We start from the raw sequence: 9980 nt of genomic DNA, 5'->3' as shown, positions 1-9980 counted from the left end.
ATTACATAGCACCAGCAGTCCCTCGCTTCATTTCCCATGATCTTAAGAACTGTGAAGGGGCGCCTGGGTAGCTCAGTAGGTTAAGTGTCCAGCTTCAGCTCAGGTCATGATCTCACAGTTTGTGAGCTTGAGCCCTGCATGGGGCTCTGTGCAGACAGCTCAGACCTGGAGCCTACTTCAGATTCTGTGTCTCCCTCGTTCTCTGCCCCTCCCCCACTCATGTTCTGTATCTTTCTCTCTCAAAAATAACTAAATATTAAAAAGAACTGTGTTTGGGCACCTGGGTGGCTAAGTCAGTTAAGCATCCAACTCTTGGTTATGGCTTAGGTCATGATCTCAAGGTTCGTGGGTTCGAGCACTGAGTCTGGCTCGCACTGTCAGTGCAGAGCCTGCTTGGGATTCTCTTTTTTCCCCCCTCTCTCTCTGCCTCTCCTTTACTCATGTGCTCTCTCTCTCTCTCTCTCCTCCCTTTACTCAAATTTAAAAAAAAATGTTAAGAAAAAAGAACTGTGCCACACTCTGCCTGTGCTTCACAAAAGGGAAACTGGATTCCTTACCTAATCGAGACCTACACACTAAAAAGTGCAAGGACACTTTGCCTTGCCAGGTGAAGAAGGACCCCGTTTCATCTCCAAGTACAGCATGAGGCCTCCCCGGTTCGAGAGACCAGCACAAAAGGCCGAGTGCTCCTGGGCAGACACTTGGAGTCTCTGCAACACGGAGCGGGTCAAGGAATAAGGATGGCTTAACTTCCGCAGGCCTGTGCCTAGAACAGCAGTCTCTTCAAGGGGAACTGACTCGGAAATCCAGTTCCCATTAACAGCGGAGAGTCTGCTGAAAACTAGAGCCGACATCTCACTTGGGACAGTGTTCCTGCCCACCCCCCACCCCCACCGAGCATGTTGACCTGTGGCCTAGCTCTCTGCACGGTGAGAGTGTCTGCCTTGTGTTTTGGGCTCCTCAGAGTGTATCTCCGTGTAGTGGTCACACGGCACTAAGGAGCCCAGCTGCCCCTCCTCATCTCCCTCCTCATGAACCCACAAATTTCTGGGTGTCGCTGTGTCCAGGCACTGAACGCCCTAGGAATAGCCGACTTCCTCCACTCCTCCTTAGGTTCCATGGAATAGAGACTATTCACCCCTATTGTTGTGAGGAAATTCAGGCAAAGGCAGGTGAGGGGACAGGGAAGGCAACACTCTCAGTGGCAAAGCCAAGTCTTACTGATGGGGAACAGACAACCAACAGGGACACTGGAGCCACAAAATGGTTTTAGGAGCCTTGATGAAGGGGGTGAAATTCACTTAATTTTTATGCTAATCTCTTCACCCTGATTCTATGCTCCAAACAACTTTAACATAAAAAATAGATTTTTCAAGCACCTGGGTGGCTCAGTTGGTTAAGCATCTGACTTCAGCTCAGGTCATGGTCTCGTGGTTGCTGGGTTCAAGCCACGCATTGGGCTGTTTTCTGTCAGCACAGATCCCGCTTCAGATCTTCTGTCCCCCTCTCCCTCTGCCCCTCTTCCCCTCTCAAAAATATACATTAAAAATAGATTTTCTCCAAAGGTGAGAAAGTCAGATGTCCCCATAGCTGTGCCCACGGATATGTAGCAGGTTCCTGTTTATACCTGATGTTCTGCCTCAAGCTGTATTTCACCAACGTTTATGCAATTTATGCAATGTTTTCATTTCTGAATCAGAATTAAGTAGTTTCTGAAATAGTTGTATACCATGTATACACTGGTCTTTCTACCTGAGACCGTTGCGTGTGCTATGCGTGCTTGGGAGATAGATTATGAAAAGCGAATCCCAAGGAAATGCAAAATGTATAGGATGTGCATTTCCTTCTACCAATGTCTGTTGTGCTGTTTTGAGTCCCTTTAAACACACCCTTCAAACCAGCCCCTGGCAACCACATTTCCACTTTATATGTTTTTATAAACCTGACCACTCTAGTAACCTCTGGAGCTGTAACATGTGTCAGAATTTCATCTTTTCTTGTGGCTGAATCATATGCCATTGTATGTGTACACCACATCGTGTTTACCCAGCTCATCCATCAATGGGCACTTGGGTTTCCTCTGTATTTTGGCTCTTTTGAATAAGGCTGCTATGAACATGGGTGTGCAAATCTCTCTTTGAATCCTGATTTCAATTCTTTTAGATATATATCCAGAAGGGGAATTGCTGGATCATCTAGCAATTTTAATTTTTAATTGTTTGAGGAACTGGCATACTGTTTCCCATAGCAGCTGCACCACTCTACCATCACACTGACAGTGCGTCTCCAACAATACTTGTTTGTTTCTGGTTCATTTTTTATAGCAGCCATCCTAATGGGTATGAGGTGATATCTCAGTGTCGTTTTTATTTGCATTTCCCTAATTATTGGTGACGTTGAACATCTCATGTGCTCCGTGGCCTTTTGTATATCATGGGAGATTGTTGAATGGGTATAGAGCTTTAGTTTTGCAGGATGAAGAAGCTCTGAAGATTGTTTGCACAGCAATGTGAATATACATAGCACTACTGAATGGTACAGTTAGAAATAGTTAAGGGGTGCCCTGGTGGCTTATTCCGTTAAGTGGCCAACTTCAGCTCAAGTCATGATCTCACAGTTAATGAGTCCGAGCCCCATGTCGGACTCTGTGCTGACAGCTGAGACCCTGGAGCCTGCTTCAGATTCTGTGTCTCCCTCTCTCCCTGGCCCTCCCCTGCCCGTGCTCTGTCTCTTTCTCTCTCAAAAATAAACATTAAACAAATGCTTTAAAAAGAAATAGTTAAGATGGTCCATTTTATGTTATCTATTTTTTTACCACAATTTTTAAAAAATGACAGGTCTGAATTGCACCCCAGAGATTGGTGTGTAGCCTAGTATTTGGACTGCTCCCGATGTAATTCTTTTTTGTTTTTTGTTTTTTGTAATGTTTGTCTGTTTGTTTGTTTTGAGAAAAAGAGAAAGCAGGGGAGGGGCAGAGAAAGGGAGAGAGAAAATTCCAAGCAGGCTCCACATGGAGCGTGATACGGGGCTCGATCCCACAAACTGTGAAATCATAACCTGAGCTGAAATCAAGAGTCAGAAGCTTAACCGACTGAGCCACCCAGGTGCCCCTGCTCCCCAGGTGATTCTAACACACAGTGAAGGTTTACGACCATGCTTCTCAGACACCCGTGTCTGAGAATCCCATAGAGGGCTTGTTGGGGCCCAGATTCCCGGGTCACACCCACAGACATTATATTCTGGCTGTCTGAGGGCTGTGCTTCAGAATTTGTATTCCTGGTGGGTTTCCAGGTGATTCTGATGCTGCTGGTATGAGGAGTATGTCTTGACAATGTTTTATTGACTAGGGGTCATGAAAGGGGGGCCCAATTTCTGTTTCAACAATGTACTCCCCCCCCAGTAACTCTGATGCACTCTGAAGTTGGAGAATAGTCGGTAGAGATTGAGACTTTTTGGCATAGCGGTACCCAAAAAGGAACCCAGCTCAGTCTCCTCAGCCTGGGCTGAAAGGAGAGCTCACTGTGCTGGAGGAATCCTAGTCTTTGGTACATGTAAAATCATTCCTTGGTTCGCAGGAGACCAGGCAGCCCACATCTTCTGGACATGAGACATGTATGATATGGAAGTCTAAAGTGCCTCTTCTTGGCCCACACCAGACGAGCTTTGCTCCATCATGTGAACTGTCCAAAGCAGGAAGATCTGTTAAATCATTCTCTCATGTTTTGTGCAGAATAAGAGTTATTGCCAAACCCTGTCAAACAGCCATCTGTTGTCCCTTTAACACCTGCAGCCCCTGGAAAGAGGGGTGTTGCTTGCATCTTCCAAGCCCTCGCTCCCCAAGTCTCAAGTGAGCTGTTTGCTGCCTTGGTTTTCCTTCGGGAAACATAATAATCCGAAACTGCTTGCACGGAGCCCCTGCATGCTTGAGTTTATCATGAAAACTGGCCAGAAAGGCAGAAGCACCGCCATGTGCCTGTAGTGCTACTGTCCGCATTCATATGGGGAGACAGTTCCTGGCTGCTTTCTGTGCACCAGGCTTTGTGCTACGTGCCATTGGTCAGCAGCAAACCAGGCAGAAAGCTGCTCCCAGGCTGCTCCTCTTGTAATGTGTCTGTGGAACTCTGGAGACCTGGGAGGGTTGTGGGGCTTGGGGAAGCTTAGCCTTCCACCATAGCTCTGTTCTGTCTGCAGCGAGCAGATCAAGACAATATATCCCACATGGAGCCATGGCCACGAAGGTGGTGACTCCGTTAGAACTCAGCTTACCCACCATAGATTTTTCTTGGAACTAAGAAGGACTTGGGATGGGTACGTTCCCCCAGGACCCTTTGCTAGCACCTGGAACCTACAGTGTCAGCAATGGCAATGCAATTTCCTAAGTAGACAGCCAAGTGCCCGACATGGCTTGAATGGGGGTGAGGGGTAGTCCCTTCAAAAAAGGGCAGGAGAAAGCAAATACAAAAGGCAAGTTTTGGCCTCTTATGAAAAAATATGTGCAGGGTTTTGTAGGCGCCATGTTTCACAGGGCCCTGAGTGATGGACAGGAGAACTGAGTCAGAAGAGCAGTGACATGGACCTGGACCATGTCGAGGGAAAAGTATTTAGGGACTGCTGCAGCCATAAGCCTAGGGGTCAGCCACTGTGCATCAGGGACCAGGTCTGTGAGCAAGACTGGACCCAGGCTGCAGATGCTACAAAAACTGAAAAGGATAATGACTTCTGCCCTGACCAGACCTGGCTCTAGCAAGGCCAGGGTAGAGGTAGAGGCGAAACAAACAAACAAACATACCCTTGAACCATTCATCCACGAAGGACTGACAAAGGCAGTCACAGATGGGACAGTTGAAAGGAGCTGTGGACATGTCCAAGTGCACTTGGTCACCCAGACACTTGGTGCTTGACTACAGGTCTCTAGGTGTGATAATATGAGAAACTCCTTCGTCATATCTTACTATGAGCTACCAGTGCTATTTTAACATTGGAAAATCGGTCAATAATACAGCTCCAGAAATTAAAGACGAAATTACAGAAACCCAGAAACAACTCACAGATCTTATGTTTAAGATTCTGTTCTTCTAGGGGCTACACGTTAAGAATCTAGGCAGGTAAAAAAAGAGAAAAGAATCTAGGAACATATATAAGTCAGAAATCATGCAGAGAAGCAGGGCCAGCAGGAGACAATATGCGCACGTGTCCATACACATAGATGAACATGTGTGTTGCTATGTGTGTCAGTATCGATTTGTTGCAGGAAATGATTTCATGCAATGATCCTTGCCCATTCCCCAGTCTCCGCAGGACCATTGTCCCCCCTCTGATGCTGGAGCAGGGCAGGAATTCAGGACAAGAGATCAGGAGCAGGCTGACACCCACACCCACGAGCTTCCCTCCCCACACAGACCACGAAGACCACTGAAGTGCATGCCCGTTCATTTGGCTTCGACTTTGTGGTGAGGGTATTATGTGAAGCCCTTCAACCTGCACTACCTGCCGAGGCTTTTTACTCTGATGTGGGTTAGATGTCTCCTCCTCAGGGAGGCTTCCCTGACCACCACATGCAAAATACTGCCCACCCTTTTGTATCCCTCCATCCCATTTCAACTTTCTGCAGGGTACGTATCAGTACCTGACGGTTGCTCTGCTGGTCTAGCGGCTCATGGACGGTCGATGCCAATGTTGTCTAGTTCACTATCATTTCATACCTAGATAAGTGGCTGGCGCTTAGACAGGTCTAACAAATATTGAATGAATTATTTTTAATCCTCACAAGTGAGAGAAGTGGATGCTGTCAGGAACCTCAGTTCACCAGAGGGGACGTGGAAACAAAGACGATAGGTACGGAGACCCCATCATGAGCAATGAGGGGGTACCTGAAGCAACCACGCAGAGCCAGGTCTGGCTTGAAGCCAAGTCCTTTCCACGCCTCCAGTGCTGCCCCCGGGCTCCACAGCCTCTGGCTGTCTCTGGTCCATGGTCTCCCATTGGTCCCTATTTGTTATCTGACCCTAGATCTGGAATATTCTCTGCTCATTCTCCCGCCCTGATGGGAGATCCCAGGGCAGGGAGGGCTTGGCTCTCATCTCCCTCAGCCTCTGCCCCAGCTCTTCAGCACTGAGGGCTCCCAGGGAGGGCTGTCCTGTCCCACAGGCTTAAGCCTGTGTCCCTCTCCGAGTCCCTGGCCCATAGGGGAGTCTGCTTTCTGTGTGTTCCCCCAATTAGATCACTGACAACCAGGGAATGACCCCCGCGGACTGCTCTCTGCCCCAGAGCTTGTAGCCTCTCCTAGGTTCTGGGCCATGACGTCTCCTACTCGCTGCCCCAAGCCCTGAGCCGCACATGTGCAGAGCACCTCAAACGTGCCGGGATGGGCTTTGGCTTCTGACCACCCCGCTCCCCTCAACCCCACAGCCACCTTATGAGGCAGGGGCTCGATTTCCACTTAACTCCTGAGGAACCTGAGCTCCAGGGAGCAGGTTCTTGCTCAAGGTCAGGCAACTGGGTGGGAGCTGAAGCCAGCGTTACACCTGGGCGTCCCTCACTCCATCGCGTGCGCTCGTGAGAGCTGTGCCGCACTGTGCCCACACTTCACAGAAGGGAAACTGGATTCCTCACTAAATTGACATCTAAAGACTAAAGAGCGTGAGGACTTTGCCTTGCCAGGTGAAGAAGGTGTTAACCTTAAAAATAAAACCATCACTTATTTTGCCAGCAAAGTGCATTTATTTGGGAATAGCCGAGAATTGCAATCTGGGCCAAGCAACTCCAGCAAAACCACAGGCAAATCCAAAGAACAAAGCAGAGGCAGGCTCTTTTACAGAGGGGAGGGGGCGGTGGTGAACAGCAAGTCCACTGCAGTAATGCCAGGGTTCTGAGTGTAGCAGCTTCTCATTGGCTGAGCTGTGACACTCTCTCATTGGCTGGGCTGTTGCTGGGGGCGGAGGAAGATCTTTCTTCCTTCTGCTGGGGTAGTAACTTAGTAGCTGAAGTAGTATGGCCTTTGCAGGTGCCTTCCTCCTTTTAGGTCTGCAGCTGCTGACAAGAGGTAGGGGTGAGAGCTCTTCCTACTGGCCCCGTGACTCCAATTTAGTGAGGTTACCCTTCATTAAATTTCAAAAAGTGTCTAGCAAGATCCCCTTTCATCTCTAAGCACAGCATGAGGACTCCCCGGCTCAAGAANTGACAAATGCAGTCACGGAAGTGGCAGTTGAAAACAACGGTGGACGTGTCCAAGCACACTTGATACCCCACCCTTCCCCCATCCCTGTGCTGCCCCACACCCGCCTCCTGGTTCCCTGCACGTGGCAGCCTGCGCCCATTCATGGGCCTTACGGGGCTGCTCTTCCCGCTGCCTCGACTCTGCTTCCCACGTCTTCTCACCCGTCTCTTCTCTCCTTAAAGGTCACCTCCTCAGAGAGGTGCTGGGTCACCCCCTCTAAAGTAAGACCCTCCGTAGTTCTTCCACCCCTTTTACTGTCAGAGCGCTACGACTTGCAGACAGTTAATGGGTCTGCTCCCTGGTTCTGTGTGGCTTCCGCGTGGGCGGGGACTGCTACCTGTCCCTCCGTGTTCACTCCCCTTTCTTCCTCACTGTCAGAACCTGACTTTGTTTGGGCGGCCATGCGTCCTTCCAAAAGTATTCCCTTTCTCAGATGCCTTTGCAGTGCAGGATGGCCCTTTGACACAGTTCTGGACAGAGATGTCAGCTGAGAAAATCTAAGGAAGTCCTTTCTTTCACAGCCACAGCTGCCTCCTTCCACGGAGGAGTCTGGATGCGTGGAAGAGAGCACGAAGCCCCTGCATCAGTGCTGGGGGGCGTCATTGGAGCCTGGGCACGGGGAAAATACGTGTCCCTAAGCACATGGTTTATGACATTATATTGTAGAAAATTTCCCCCCAAAACATCAAANTTTCGGGTGAGTTTGGTAAGTTCTTTATAGATTTTGGATACTAACCCTTTATGTAATCTCCCATTACATCAGTTATCTTTTGGTTTTGTTGATTGTTTCCTTTGCAATGGGGAAGATTTTTATTTTGATGAGGTCCCAATAGTTCATTTTTGCTTTTCTTTCCCTTGCCTTTGGAGGTGTGTCAAGCAAGAAATTGCTGTGACTGAGATCAAAAAGGTTGTTGCCTGTTTTCTCCTGTAGGGTTTTGATGGTTTCCTATCTCACATTTAGGTCTTTTATCCATTTTTAGTTTATTTTTGTGTATGGTGTAAGCAAGTGATTCAGTTTCATTCTTTTGCATGTTGCTGTCCAGTTCTCCCAGCACCATTTGCTAAAGAGATTTTTCCCCCCATTAGATACTCTTTCCTGCTTTGTCAAAGATTAGTTGGCCATACATCTGTGGTTCCGATTCTGGGTTCTCAATTCTATTCCCTTGGTCTATGTGTCTGTTTTTGGGCCAATGCGATACTGTCTTAATGACGACAGCTTTGTAGTAGAGGTTAAAGTCTGGGATTCTGATGCATTCTGCTTTGGTTTTCTTTTTCAACATTTTGGCTATTCGGGGTCTTCTGGGGTTCCATGCAAATTTTAGGGTTGTTTGCTCTAGCTTTAAGAAGAATGCTGGTGCAATTTTGATTGGGATTGCATTGAATGTGTAGATTGCTTTGGGTAGTATTGACATTTTAACAATATTTGTTCTTCCAATCCAGGAGCGTGGAATGTTTTTCCGTTTCTTTGTGCCTTCTTCAATTTTCTTCATAAGATTTCTATAGGTTTCAGTGTACAGATCTTTTACATCTTTGGTTAGATTTATTCCTAGGTATTTTATGGTTCTTGGTGCAATTGTAAATGGGATCAATTTCTTGATTGCTCCTTCTGTTGCTTCATTATTGGTGTATAGAAATGCAACCGATTTCTGTACATTGATTTTATATCCTGCGACTTTGCTGAATTAATGTATCAGTTCTAGTAGACTTCTGGTGGAGTCCTTTGGGTTCTCCATGTAGAGTATCATGTCATCTGCACAAAGTGAAAATTCGGCATCTTCTTTGCCAATTTTGATGCCTTTTGTTTCATTTTGCTGTCTGATGGCTGAGGCTAGGACTTCCAACACTATGTTAAACAACAGTGGTGCGAGTGGACATCCCTGTCGTGTTTCTGATCTCAGGGGGAAAGCGCTCAGTTTTTCCCAAATGATGATGATATTAGCTGTAGATTTTTCATATCGGTGGTTTGGTCTGTCGATCTTGCTCGGGTAGATACACAGTTACCAGGTGCGGATGAGTGTGGTTTGATGTATGTGGATCCTGCCTCCACTATGGACCCATTGTCCCTTCCCTGAAGCCCCACCTTATTGGTGATGGGGAGAAAAATGGCGACACCCCAGTCTCTCCTCCCCAGACCAGGTGTCCCAAACGACTCTGTTCAGGCTGTCCTCACAGTGCTGCGCGGGCATGAGTCGAGTCAGCTTGTGCAATACCTTAATGGACCCTGCTCCACTCACCCCGGTTCCATGGATGTGCCATTCTGCCCAGCCTGCCAACAAAGGGCCTCTGGCTCCTCACAGTGCCAAGTGGGCTGGTCTATCCTGCTCCACAGTCTCCTGCACCTCCCAGGCGCTTGGCTGGGATTTAAACCCCAATGTCTTAAAGGATCCCGCTCTGTGCACCCCGGTTCTGGGGTAGTGCCACTCTGCCCAGCCAGCCACATAGGGCCCTTGCAGGGTCTTTTGTCCATGGAGCAGCTATATACCTTCTTCCCACAGCACCCAAGAGAGGCGACTGCTCTCTCCGACTGTGCCTCTGAGTTCACTACCGAGCCCCAGGCTGGCTCCCCTCTTCCCCAGGCACGCGAACAGGGCAGCTGGTCCCAGTCTACAGAAAGCCCTGCAGTCCTGCGATGAGTTAGAAATTGGTTCTTTCTCTGTTTTTCCTGTCCCTGGTCCGTGGTTTTTTCTTTTGTCCAGATACAGTCCTAAATTTCCACAGCCTCTCTTTCTCTTCCTTTTGTCGCTCCACAGAAAGGGATCCCTCC

Source organism: Crocuta crocuta, unplaced genomic scaffold (assembly GCF_008692635.1).
Source record: "Crocuta crocuta isolate KB4526 unplaced genomic scaffold, BGI_CrCroc_1.0 scaffold3590, whole genome shotgun sequence".
In the NCBI taxonomy this organism is placed as follows: Eukaryota; Metazoa; Chordata; class Mammalia; order Carnivora; family Hyaenidae; genus Crocuta; species Crocuta crocuta.
Note: the sequence above shows the minus strand (reverse complement) of the source record.